Source organism: Camellia sinensis, unplaced genomic scaffold (assembly GCF_055761805.1).
Source record: "Camellia sinensis isolate YWXY unplaced genomic scaffold, ASM5576180v1 Unanchor1, whole genome shotgun sequence".
In the NCBI taxonomy this organism is placed as follows: Eukaryota; Viridiplantae; Streptophyta; class Magnoliopsida; order Ericales; family Theaceae; genus Camellia; species Camellia sinensis.
Window position 1 is genome coordinate 35,923,016 of NW_028128987.1, and position 13,381 is coordinate 35,936,396.

The following is a 13,381-nucleotide window of genomic DNA, read 5'->3' on the forward strand; positions in this document are numbered from 1 at the left end:
GAGTAAAAATAAAAATGAAAGTTGCATAAAATTACAAATGGAAGTTCTATCCAGAAACCACTATAACTTAACGATCTGCCTCGAAATTAAATAAAAAAGGAAGTTTAATAGGAAAGTAAATTGAATTAAAATGGAAGTAGAATAAAAATAAAAAAGAAAGTTGTAGAAAATTAAATATGGAAGTTCAATCCAAAAACAACTATACCTTAACGATCTATTTGGAAATTATATAAAAAATGAAGTTTAATAGAAAAGTAAATTGAATTAAAATGGAAGTAGAATAAAAATAAAAATGAAAGTTGCAGAAAATTAAATATGGAAGTTCAATCCAGAAACAACTATACCTTAACGTTTTATTTGGAAATTAAATAAAAAAGGAAGTTTAATAGAAAAGTAAATTGAATAAAAATGGAAGTAGAATAAAAATAAAAATGAAAGTTGCATAAAATTAAAAATGGAAGTTCAATCCAGAAACCACTATACCTTAGCGATCTATTTGGAAATTAAATAAAAAAATAAGTTTAATAGAAAAGTAAATTGAATAAAAATGGAAGTTGAATAAAAATAAAAATGAAAGTTGCATAAAATTAAAAATGGAAGTTCAATCCAAAACCATTATACCTTAACGATCTATTTGGAAATTAAATAAAAAGGAAGTTGAGTAGAAAAAATCTTGAATAAAAAAGGAAGTTAAATAAAAATAAAAATGGAAGTTCATTCCAGAAACCACTATACCTTAACGATCTATTTGGAAATTAAATAAAAAAAGAAGTTAAATGGAAAAGTAAATTGATTAAAAATGGAAGTAGAATATAAATAAAAATGAAAGTTGTATAAAATTAAAAATGGAAGTTCAATCCAGAAATCAGTATACCTTAGCGATCTATTTGGAAATTAAATAAAAAAGGAAGTTTAATAGGAAAGTAAATTGAATTAAAATGGAAGTTGAATAAAAATAAAAATTAAAGTTGCATAAAATTAAAAAAGCAAGTTCAATTCAAACACCACTATACCTTAACGATCTTTTTGGAAATTAAATAAAGAAGGAAGTTGGGTAGAAAAGAAACTTGAATAAAAAAGGAAGTTAAGTAAAAATAAAATGGAAGTTGCAGAAAATTAAATGTGGAAGTTCATTCCAGAAACCATTATACCTTCACGATTTATTTGGAAATTAAATAAAAAAGGAAGTTTAATAGAATAGTAAATTGAATAAAAATGGAAGTTGAATAAAAATAAAAATGAAAGTTGCATAAAATTAAAAATGGAAGTTCAATCCAGAAACCACTATACCTTAACGATCTATTTGGAAATTAAATAAAAAAGGAAGTTTAATAGAAAAGTAAATTGAATAAAAACGGAAGTTGAATAAAAATAAATATCGAAGTCGCATAAAATTAAAAATGGAAGTTCAATGCAGAAACCACTATACCTCAACGATCTAGTTGGAAATTAAAAAAAAAAAGGAAGTTTAATAGAAAAGTAAATTGAATAAAAATGGAAGTTGAATAAAAATAAAAATGAAAGTTGCAGAAAATTAAAAATGGATGTTCATTCCAGAAACCACTATAACTTAACGGTCTATTTGGAAATTATATAAAAAATGAAGTGTAATAGAAAAGTAAATTGAATTAAAATGGAAGTAGAATAAAAATAAAAATGAAAGTTGCAGAAAATTAAATATGGAAGTTCAATCCGGAAACCACTATACGTTAACGATCTATTTGAAATTAAATAAAAAAGGAAGTTCAATAGAAAAGTAAATTGAATAAAAATGGAAGTAGAATAAAAATAAAAATGAATTTGCATAAAATTAAAAATGGAAGTTCAATCCAGAAACCACTATACCTTAGCGATCTATTTGGAAATTAAATAAAAAAGGAAGTTTAATAGGAAAATAAATTGAATAAAAATGGAAGTTTAAAAAAATAAAAATGAAAGTTGCATAAAATTAAAAATGGAAGTTTAACCCAAAAACCACAATACCATAACGATCTATTTGGAAATTAAATAAAAAAGAAAGTTGAGTAGAAAAGAATCTTGAATAAAAAAGGAAGTTAAATAAAAAAAAAATGGAAGTTCATTCCAAAAACCACTATACCTTAGCGATCTATTTGGAAATTAAATAAAAAAGAAAGTTTAATAGAAAAGTAAATTGAATAAAAATGGAAGTAGAATATAAATAAAAATGAAAGTTTTATAAAATTAAAAATGGAAGTTCAATCAAGAAACCACTATACCTTAGTGATCTATTTGAAAATTAAATAAAAGAGGAAGTTTAATATGAAAGTAAATTGAATTAAAATGGAAGTTGAATAACAATAAAAATGAAAGTTGCATAAAATTAAAAATGGAAGTTCAATTCAAAAACCACTATACCTTAACGATCTATTTGGAAATTAAATAAAAAAGAAAGTTGGGTAGCAAAGAAACTTCACTAAAAAAAGAAGTTAAATAAAAATAAAAATGGAAGTTGCAGAAAATTAAAAGTGGAAGTTCATTCCAGAAACTATTATACCTTAACGATCTATTTGGAAATTAAATAAAAAAGAAAGTTCAATAGAATAGTAAATTGAATAAAAATGGAAGTTGAATAAAAATAAAAATGAAAGTTGCATAAAATTAAAAATGGAATTTCAATCCAGAAACCACTATACCTTAACGATCTATTTGGAAATTAAATAAAAAAAGGAAGTTGAGTAGAAAAGAAACATGAATAAAACAGGAAGTTAAATAAAAATAAAAATGGAAGTTGCAGAAAATTAAAAATGGAAGTTCATTCCAGAAACCACTATAACTTAATGATCTATTTGGAAATTAAATAAAAAAGAAAGTTTAATAGAAAAGTAAATTGAATTAAAATGAAAGTGGAAGAAATATACAAATGAAAGTTGCAGAAAATTAAATATGGAAGTTCAATCCAGAAACCACTATTCCTTAACGATCTATTTGGAAATTAAATAAAAAATGAAGTTTAATAGAAAAGTAAATTGCATAAAATGGAAGTTGAATAAAAATAAAAAGGAAAGTTGCAGAAAATTAAATATGGAAGTTCAATCCAGAAACCACTATACCTTAACGATCTATTTGGAAATTAAATAAAAAAGGAAGTTTAATAGAAAATTAAATTGAATAAAAATGGAAGTTGAATAAAAATAAAAATGAAAGTTGCATAAAATTAAAAATAAAAGTTCAATCCAAAAACCACTATACCTTAACGATCTATTTGGAAATTAAATAAAAAAGGAAGTTTAATAGAAAAGTAAATTGAATAAAAACGAAAGTTGAATAAAAATATAAATAGAAGTTGCATAAAATTAAAAATGTAAGTTCAATCCAGAAACCACTATACCTTAACGATCTACTTGGAAATTAAATAAAAAAGGAAGTTTAAGAGAAAAGTAAATTGAATAAAAATGGAAGTTGAATAAAAATAAAAATGAAAGTTGCATAAAATTAAAAACAGAAGTTCAATCCAAAAACCACTATACCTTAACGATGTATTTGGAAATTAAATAAAAAAGGAAGTTTAATAGAAAAGTAAATTGAATAAAAATGGAAGTTGAATAAAAATAAAAATAGAAGTTGCACAAAATTAAAAATGGAAGTTCAATGCAGAAACCACTATACCTTAACGATCTACTTGGAAATTAAATAAAAAAGGAAGTTTAATAGAAAACTAAATTGAATAAAAATGGAAGTTGAATAAAAATAAAAATGAAAGTTGCAGAAAATTAAAAATGGATGTTCGTTCCAGAAACCACTATACCTTAACGGTCTATTTGGAAATTAAATAAAAAAGAAAGTTTAATAGAAAAATAAATTAAATAAAAATGGAAGTTGCAGAAAATTAAATATGGAAGTTCAATCCAAAAACCACTATACCTTAACGTTCTATTTGGAAATTAAATAAAAAAAGAAAGTTTAATAGAAAAGTAAATTGAATTAAATTGCAAGTAGAATAAAAATAAAAATGAAAGTAGCATAAAATTAAAAATGGAAGTTCAATCCAGAAACCACTATACCTTAGCGACCTATTTTGAAATTAAATGAAAAAGGAAGTTCAATAGAAAAGTAAATTGAATAAAAATGGAAGTTGAAAAAAATAAAAATTAATGTTGCATAAAATTAAAAATGGAAGTTCAATCCAATAACCACTATACCTTAACGATCTATTTGGAAATTAAAGGAAAAACGAAGTTGAGTAGAAAAGAATCTAGAATAAAAAAGGAATTTAAATAAAAATAAAAAAGGAAGTTCATTCCAGAAACCACTGTACCTTAACGGTCTATTTGGAAATTAAATAAAAAATGAAGTTAAATAGAAAAGTAAATTGAATATAAATGGAAGTAGAATATAAATAAAAATGAAAATTGTATAAAATTAAAAATGGAAATTCAATCAAGAAACCACTATACCTTAGTGATCTATTTGGAAATTAAACAAAAAAGGAAGTTTAATATGAAAGTAAATTGAATTAAAATGGAAGTTGAATAACAATAAAAATGAAAGTTGCATAAAATTAAAAATGGAAGTTCAATTCAAAAACCACTATACCTTAACGATCTATTTGGAAATTAAATAAAAAAGGAAGTTGAGTAGAAAAGAAACTTGAATAAAAAAGGAAGTTAAATAAAAATAAAAATAGAAGTTGCAGAAAATTAAAAGTGGAAGTTCATTCATGAAACCATTATACCTTAACGATCTATTTGGAAATTAAATAAAAAAGGAAGTTTAATAGAATAGTAAATTGAATAAAAATGGAAGTTGAATGAAAATAAAAATGAAAGTTGCATCAAAATTAAAAATGGAAGTTCAATCCAGAAACCACTATACCTTAACGATCTAATTGGAAATTAAATAAAAAAAGGAAGTTGAGTAGAAAAAAAACTTGAATAAAACAGGAAGTTAAATAAAAATAAAAATAGAAGTTGGAGAAAATTAAAAATGGAAGTTCATTCCAGAAACCACTATACCTTAATGATCTATTTGGAAATTAAATAAAAAAGGAAGTTTAACAGAAAAGTAAATTGAATAAAAATGGAATTTGAATAAAAATAAAAATGAAAGTTGCATAAAATTAAAAATGGTAGTTCAATCCAAAAACCACTATACCTTAACGATCTATTTGGAAATTAAATAAAAAAGGAAGTTGAGTAGAAAAGAAACTTGAATAAAAAAGGAAAGTTAAAGAAAAATAAAAATGACAGTTGCAGAAAATTAAAAAAGGAAGTTCATTCTAGAAACCACTATACCTTAATGATCTGTTTGGAAATTAAATAAAAAAGGAAGTTTAAAAGAAAAGTAAATTGAATAAAAATGGAAGTAGAATATAAATAAAAATGAAAGTTGTATAAAATTAAAAATGGAAGTTCAATCCAGAAACCACTATACCTTAGCGATCTATTTGGAAATTAAATAAAACAAGGAAGTTTAATAGGAAAGTAAATTGAATTAAAATGGAAGTTGAATAACAATAAAAATGAAAGTTGCATAAAATTAAAAATGGAAGTTCAATTCAAAAACCACTATACCTTAACGATCTATTTGGAAATTAAATAAAAAAGGAAGTTGAGTAGAAATGAAACTTCAATAAAAAAGGAAGTTAAATAAAAATAAAAATGGAAGTTGCAGAAAAATAAAAGTGGAAGTTCGTTCCAGAAAACATTATACCTTAACAATCTATTTGGAAATTAAATAAAAAAGGAAGTTTAATAGAATAGTAAATTGAATAAAAATGGAAGTTGAATAAAAATAAAAATGAAAGTTGCATAAAATTAAAAATGGATGTTCAATCCAGAAACCACTATACCTTAACGATCTATTTGGAAATTAAATAAAAAAAGAAGTTGAGTAGAAAAGAAACTTGAATAAAACACGAAGTTAAATAAAAATAAAAATGAAAGTTGCAGAAAATTAAAAATAGAAGTTCATTCCAGAAACCACTATACCTTAATGATCTATTTGGAAATTAAATAAAAAAGGAAGTATAATAGAAAAGTAAATTGATTAAAAGTGGAAGTAGAGAAAAAATAAAAATGAAAGTTGCATAAAGTGAAAAATGTAAGTTCTATCCAGAAACTACCATAACGTAACGATCTATGTAACGCCCTCAAATAATAATATTAAACCCAACAAATAAGACAAGCGTTGATAGATAAACTAACCACCTTCTATCATTCATTAGAATTCCATTACATAAGTATTACATGTTAATCTCATAACAAAATGCCCTACGGGCTTACAGCTTTCCAAGTTAACACTTGGTTACAACAAAGAGGTCTAACTCGTTTACACATTAAGCCCTTGGCTTGAAATTACATGTAATACATCAAAAGTAAAACGACAAAACTATGCCCGCCACTAGCCTCCCAGCTATGTCCTTGGAGGTGGCATGTTTCCTGCACCTGAAAATGATGTTCCCATATAGGGTGAGCCACAGCCCAGTAGAGATACACTAAACCAACCATGGACAATGACTAAAACATTAGCAATTGATAGTTGGTCAACACTGATACAATCACATAAATTACATATTTATGTCAACGACTTACAAGTCCCAATTACTTTTCATTTTCCCTTTTTCAACAGATAAGCATGCTAGCTCTATCATTATTTCCACAGATATGTATAAAAACTATATCTCACATTCAGATAAGCATAAAAGCTATATCCACATTCTCGACAGATATGTATATCAACAATATCCACAGATAAGCATACAAGCTGTATCCATATTCTACAACAGATATGTATATCAACAATATCCACAGATAAGCATACAAGCTGTATCCACACTTCACAAAGATAAGCATATGAGCTCTATCTTCACTTCTCTAGACAAGCATATGAGCTCTGTCTACGGAGTACATCCCCTATCTCCTCCAAATACCTATCCGGTTTAGAGGTACATCCCCTATCTTCCCCTAAACCGCGGAGTACATCCCCTATCTCCTCCTCTACACACAACATATGTAAACACATTGGTTCTATATACAATCACACAATACATACAATTAATGTATTCAATTAACCGTCAAGTTCCATGACACATTTCATTGATTAGTTTCAGTTTGCCTAATCAACATACATTGTCTACAACAATCACGACTATCCTCCACCGATAGCCCAAAGCAGTTATTTCTAAACAGAAAATAAATGCACAAATGGATATTCAATCAACATTTCATTTCCTCATTTCTCACCAATTAATTATCCCAATTAATTAAACAATGTAATTAGGCCAATTCCCATAATTAACATTTCAACCCTTAGGTCCCATTTTCATCAATAATTCAACATTAATTCCATTTTCCATGCCAAACATGCATCTAGGTTTATTATGAGTAAAACCCCAACTTTTGTAAAATTGCACAAAAGCCCCAAACTTTTACAAAATTACCAAACCAAGCCCAACATCTCAAAATACCAAAATTTAAAGACAAAACCCATAGAGAGGAGTAGGTTATCCCTACCTCAAAGTTTAAGCCACAAAGGAGATGAAAACTCCAAGATCAACTTGCTCCAAATCCAAACTTTTTCAGATTAAATTGAAGCTCTCAACGCCCTCTATCTTTTTAACAAAGGCCCTAGGCTAGATGCACACTCTAGGGAGATGAAATCTTAGAGAGAGTGTAAGTTTAGAGTGAGAGAGGCTCGGATTTAGGGTTTAATCAAAGAAAAGGGGTGAAAAAGTGATGTTTTAGACGCTGCTGTCCGCTGATATAAAACACTCTCGCTCGAGCGAAGGATTGGTCGCTCGAGCGACCAGACACAGAAAACTCTCGCTCGAGCCAAGGAGTTCTCGATCGAGCGAAGAAAAACCCAGACCGCTCGAGCCACGAAAAGCTCGCTCGAGCCAGAAACTACAACTCTCAGGTCCAGAATCGGGGCAACACTACTCTCGCTCGAGCGACCACTCCTCGCTCGAGCGAAGGCCCAAAATTCTGGGCAGCAACACTTGGTTCCCAAGCACAACCAACCTGTAACAAACCTGCCCAACACAACCCAAAACTCAAAATACAAAGTAAAGAGGATGCAAACTAGGAACTAAACAACTACCAACATTCACGGACACATGTCCGGATCACTGTACAACAAGGGTAAACCCGGGATCGCTATAACCTCCCCCCCTTAAAGAATTTCGCCCCCGAAATTAAGCACAAGTTTTCAAAAACAGGTTTTCCTCCATTTTGAACAATGTTACAATTTAACATTCAACAATTCGACCCATTACCGGTCATCCCATCCCTTTAACAAGAGATATATCACAATATGTAAACAACATATGTATTTTCAACTTGCATTAACATTATGCACTATCTTTCCAATTTCAACAATATATTCAACACATATAATGTCACATTCAACTTCCATATGAGGCAAGTTCCAAACATACTTCCAATAAACCAAACATTCTCAATGTTTCACAACTTAAGACATATATAAAAGCTCTTAAGTTCAACAACATGCAGAATTTAAATACAAGATTACATATCAACAAACAAGTCCGGATATTTCTCTCGGACTTCCAACTCACGTTCCCAAGTGGCTTCCTCCACTCCGTGATGTTTCCACGAGACTTTCACCAAAGGAATGGTCTTGCCACGCAGGACCTGATCCCGCCTATCCAAGACCCGAACCGGTCTCTCCTCATACGAGGCATCCTCATCTACCTCTAAATCGCTCCAATCCAGCACATGTGATGGATCTGGTTCATACTTCCGAAGCATACTCACATGAAACACGTCATGCACTCCGGACAACTGTGGTGGTAAGGCTAACCGATAAGCAACCTCACCTATCCTCTCAAGGATCTCAAAAGGACCAATAAACCGAGGGGATAACTTCCCACTCTTTCCAAACCTCATCAGACCTCGCCTAGGTGATATCTTCAGAAAGACATGATCACCTACTTCAAACGCCAAAGGTCTCCTCCTACGGTCAGCATAAGATTTCTGCCGACTCTGGGCTGTAACAAGCCTCCTACGGATAAGCTCAACTTTCTCCGTCGTCTCCCTAACCAACTCCGGACCCAACAAAGGTGCATCACCCACCTCGGCCCAACAAACTGGAGACCTACACGGTCGGCCATACAAGGCCTCAAACGGTGCCATACCGTTGCTAGACTGAAAACTGTTGTTGTAGGCAAACTCTACCAATGGCAAGTGCCTCTCCCACGTCCCACTGAAGTCCAGGACACAACCCCGAAGCATATCCTCGAGGATCTGAATAGTACGCTCGGACTGCCCGTCAGTCTGAGGATGATAAGCCGTACTAAAGGTCAACTTAGTGCCCAAGGCACTCTGCAAACTCTGCCACAACCTAGCAGTAAAACGAGGATCTCTATCTGAGACGATCGTCACTGGGACCCCGTGCAATCTCACTACGTCCCGAATATACAAGTCGGCAAGATGATCTACCGAATCCCTGTGAGATCACGCGCATAGGAATAAAGTGCGCCGACTTAGTCAACCGGTCTACAACCACCCAAATAGCATCACTACCCCGCTGAGTCCTCGGAAGACCCACAACGAAGTCCATAGTGACATGCTCCCATTTCCACTCGGCAATAGGCAAGGGTTGCAACAAACCCGCTGGCCTCTGATGCTCGGCCTTCACTTGCTGGCAAGTAAGGCACTTCGATACGAAAACAGCCACATCTCTTTTCATACCCCGCCACCAAAACTGGCGACCCAAATCCTGATACATCTTAGTACCTCCCGGATGCACCGCAAGGCGCGAATGGTGAAACTCTCTGAGTACTTCCTCACGGCAAGACTCCGGTACAAACAAACGGTCTCGGTATCTCACACTCAGGTCGGGATACACCGTCAAACCCTTCTCAACTTTCCCACTGGAGATCTTCTCTCGGAGGGATTCTACCTCAAGGTCACCTCTCTGTGCCTCTAACACTCTAATCACAAGTGTAGGCTGCGCAACAACAGAAAACAAGGCCGCAGCCTCGACAGATTCGCCCAGTAGCAAATCAAACTCGCCAAGTGCTCCCAACATCTCCCATTCCCGGATGGCTATACAAGCTACATCACTAATGGTCTTCCTACTAAGGGCATCGGCCACAACATTGGCCTTTCCCGGATGATAATGCAACTCAAAATCATAATCCTCGATGAATTCCATCCATCTCCTCTGCCTCAGATTCAAGTCTCTCTGTGTAAACAGATACTTCAAACTCTTATGATCCGAGAATACCTCGAACCTCTCACCATAAAGGTAGTGCCTCCAGATTTTCAAGGCAAAGATCACAGCTGCTAACTCTAGGTCATGTGTGGGGTAATTCTTCTCGTGTATTTTCAACTGACGTGAGCCATAAGCTACCACTTTCCCCTCTTGCATCAACACACAACCCAAACCCTCTCGTGAGGCATCACAATATACAGCATAACCCAACCCTCTCTCCGGAATAATCAACACCGGAGCGGTGGTCAATCTAACTTTCAGCTCTTGGAACGACTTTTCACAAGTCTCACTCCACTCAAACTTGACTCCCTTCCTAATCAGTCTAGTCAATGGTGACGCTAACCTGGAGAAATCTTTCACAAACCGACGGTAATACCCAGCTAATCCCAGAAAACTGCGGATCTCAAACACACTCTTAGGCTGTGCCCAATCTTGCACTGCCTCAACCTTGGATGTATCAACAGACACCCCTTCCCCGGATACTACGTGGCCTAAGAATTTGACTTCCCCCAGCCAGAACTCACACTTCCCAAACTTGGCATACAGCCTATGGGCTCTAAGTAACTCAAGCACCACTCTCAAGTGTGCCTCGTGCTCCTCCTCAGAAGACGAATAGATAAGAATGTCGTCCACGAAGACAACCACAAATCGGTCTAAGAACTCCCGGAAAATCCGGTTCATCAAGTCCATAAAGACTGCCGGTGCATTGGTAAGCCCGAATGGCATCACCAAAAACTCATAATGGCCATACCGCGTACGGAATGCCGTCTTAGGAACATCTTCCTCCCTGACCCTCAACTGGTGGTAACCCGATCTCAAGTCTATCTTAGAGAAACAACGGGAACCCTTCAACTGGTCAAACAAATCATCTATACGGGGCATAGGATACTTATTCTTAACCGTAGCCCGATTCAACTTCCGGTAGTCTATACACAGTCTCAAGGCACCATCTTTCTTTTTAACAAAGAGGGCTGGTGCTCCCCACGGTGAAACACTAGGGCGAACAAAACCCTTATCGAGCAATTCCTGGAGCTGAACTTTCAACTCAACCAACTCTGCCGGAGCAAAACGGTAAGGTGCCATAGAAATCGGCGCCGTACCAGGCACTAAGTCAATAGAGAACTCTATCTCTCGGTGAGGTGGCAAACTAACAAGATCTTCGGGAAAAACATCCGAATACTCACAAACCACCCTCGGTAACACAATCTGAGTCTCAACACACTCGCTACTCTCAAAGCTAGCAAGTAACCCACTAAGCTCACTTCGCCCTCGCGAATCATACCCCGGTGGCAAAACACTACCAACCCGGTCTCCCAAGAAATGGAACCACTCCCCGCTCAAGGTACACAACGTGACCCTCTGGCGGTAGCAATCGATAACAGCCCGGTATGACGATAGCCAGTCCATACCCAAAATAACATCAAAACCCTTCATGGGCATGACAACAAACGGAAAAGGAAGCCTATAGTCGGCGACCTCTATATCACATCCTCTAACACCCTGTTTCAGGATCAACTCACCACCCAAAGGCGATACCACACAAATAGGAGATGCTAACTGTGCTAACTCCAATTCCAAAACAGATGCAAATGCAGCAGATACAAAAGAATGAGATGCACCCGTGTCTATCAACACACTAGCAACTGAGTTGCAAAACAGAAAAGTACCTCTCACCACCGATGGAGCCGGTACTAAATCCTGCGCGGTAACAGCATACACGCGCCCCGTAGGCCCCTGGTCTACCTGCTCACCTCTCGGAGCAAAAGACTGCTGCACAGACTGGGATGACGAAACTCCCGGATTGGCCCTCGAGGCCTGCACAGACTGAGCTGGCTGAAAACCCTGCGTCTGTCTAGAGCCAGACGCTCCCGAAGTGGCACTCAACTGTGGGCAAAACCTCTTCATGTGCCCAGGCTGTCCACACTGATAACAAGTCAAGAGCTGCCCCCTGCCCAAACTTTGACTCTGCGGTCTAGCTGAAGAAGAAGCAGCTTTCTGACCCCCACCCTTCTGCGGGCAAACAGATACCTTGTGACCCAGCTGGCCACACTTGTAACAAGTGAATTCCCCCTGACCACCTCTCCCTGAGCCTACACTCGGCACTGGGAAGGTCGATCTAGCAACACCACCCTGCGACTGCTGAGGGTTAGAACCCCTCTGTCTCCTGCCATCACTCTGACTATCTTGGCTCCTCTTGGAGCCTCTCTGCCCCTCATCCTCTTCCTGCATCATAAGCTCCATATGAGCTGCAGCATCCACCAGGTGTCTATACTCTCGGATATAGGACCCACCAACTCTCAACTTGAGGCCCCGCCTCAACTTCCGCTCAAACTCATAGCAACGGCGTTCCTCAGACGCCACCAGTTCAGGCGCAAACCTAGACAGACTGGTAAAAGTAGCCTCAAACTCGGCCACTGACAAGCCTTGCTGATTAAGCCGGCTAAACTGATCCCTCAGCTTCTCCCTAGCTACTGCAGACAGAAACCTCTCCTGAAAAGCATTCACAAATGCCTCCCAAGTCCCACCAACACGAGCCTTCTCGTACTTCCACCATTGGCCCGCATCTCCCTTCAGCTGGAAGGATGCCAAGGTCACTTTCAGCGCTCCGTCCTCGATGCCAAGCATCTCAAACGTCTTCGTTGTCTGTTCGAGCCATTCATCTGCCTTAAGCGGCTCTTTAGGATCCCCAATAAACTCGTCCGGATTACACCGAAAAAACTCCCTCTTCAAGAAGGAAGGCCCTGCCTCAGCTGCCTGATTCTCAGCCCTAAGAATACCCAAAGCTCCTGCTAACTCTCTGGCCAAGGCACCCATAGCCTGCTGACCCACTGGTTCGGCCACATTGGCCTGCCCCACTCCCTCCTGCACTGCCGGAATCTCACCCTGTAACGGTGCTTCCTGCCTCGCAGGTCTACCACGCCTAGCACCTCTTCCTCGTCCTGACATCCTAATAAAAGTAACACAGAACGTTAGCACATTCATAGGTGTGCCGAAACTAAACACTCACGTCCTAATGCATGGACAAGTGTAATTCACTCCACATAAGCACATAAACACATAAGCACTTACGAATTTCATTTCCGGATAATGATAGTCCCGAGACGTCACTAGAGTTCCGGTTAGAAACAGCATTGATCAAGTGCTTTTCCAACAAGACTCCCAGAAACTCAAGGATCCAATCAAC